A 1475-nucleotide genomic window follows, 5' to 3' on the forward strand; every position below is an offset into this window, starting at 1 on the left:
ACCCCGTGCAGGTCTCAGACCTGTACCCAGACAAAGTCCTCCTTGGCTGGGTCTCTCTGAGTCCTCCAGACCCCCTGTAGGACCAAGACCTGTATGGGGTACTTGGCAGACCTGGTCCGGGTCCCATCAAAGTGCAATGACCCCATGCAGGTCTCAGACCTGTACCCAGACAAAGTCCTCCTTGGCTGGGTGCAGCTGAGTCATCAGGAGCCCCCCTAGGCCCAAGACCTTTATGACGGACTTAGCAGACCTGGTCCTGGGTCCCACCAAAGTTCAATGACCCCATGCAGGTCTCAGACCTGTACCCAGACAAAGTCCTCCTTGGCTGGGTGCAGCTGAGTCATCCAGAGCCCCTGTAGGACCAAGACCTGTATGGGGTACTTGGCAGACCTGGTCCTGGGTCCCAGCAAAGTGCAATGACCCCCGTGCAGCTCCAGACCTGTACCCAGACCTAGTCCTCCTTGGCTGTGTATAGCTGGGTCATCCAGAGCCCCTGTAGGCCCAAGACCTGTATGGGGTACTTGGCAGACCTGGTCCTGGGTCCCAGCACAGCTCAAGGACCCCCATGCAGGTCCAGACCTGTACCCGGACTTGGTGGACCAGGTCTGGGTCTCTCTGAGTCACCAGGACCCCCCCTCCAGGTCCAAAACCTGGTCCTGGAGCTCTGTTTAAATGTCTCACTCGCTGCTCGGCCCCCACCTTTTTTCTCGCTCTACTTTCGGAGCAAACAGCCCCCCCCTCGGGAAGAGAAAACTTTAACTTTTTCCCGAAATCTGAAAAACAACTGAAAATCAGACAGAGTCCAGCTTTAGACTTGGATAACCAGGGGTCTGGGGGGGTCTTAGATAACCAGGGGTCTGGGCCTTGGATCACCAGGGGTCTGGAGGTCTTAGATAACCAGGGGTCTGGGCCTTGGATCACCAGGGGTCCGGGGGTCTTAGATAACCAGGGGTCTGGGCCTTGGATCACCAGGGGTCTGGAGGTCTTAGATAACCAGGGGTCTGTGCCGTAGATCACCAGGGGTCTGGGGGTCTTAGATAACCAGGGCTCTGAGCCTTGGATCACCAGGGGTCTGGGGGGTCTTAGATAACCAGGGCTCTGGGACTTAGATAACCAGGGCTCTGGGCACTCTGTCTGTATCTCGAAAAAAGTCGAAAATCAGACAGAGTCCAGCCTTTTAGATAACCAGGGCTCTGAGATTTAGATAACCAGGGCTCTGAGATTTAGATAACCAGGGCTCTGAAATCGGGAAAAAGTTGAAAATCAGACAGAGTCCAGCGATTTAGATAACCAGGGCTCTGAGATTTAGACAACCAAGGGCGCCAAAAGGACCGTAAGATAACAACCGAAAACATTTTGTGTTCATTATTTTACATAAATCAGTTAAGACACGACGCGACAAAATTACCTCTCGCACGATTTCAGAAACCCAGTTTTCAGAAACAGAGGCACCAGGCCTTGAGGGCGGACATTTT

Source organism: Taurulus bubalis (genome assembly GCF_910589615.1).
Source record: "Taurulus bubalis genome assembly, chromosome: 6".
Lineage (NCBI taxonomy): Eukaryota > Metazoa > Chordata > Actinopteri > Perciformes > Cottidae > Taurulus > Taurulus bubalis.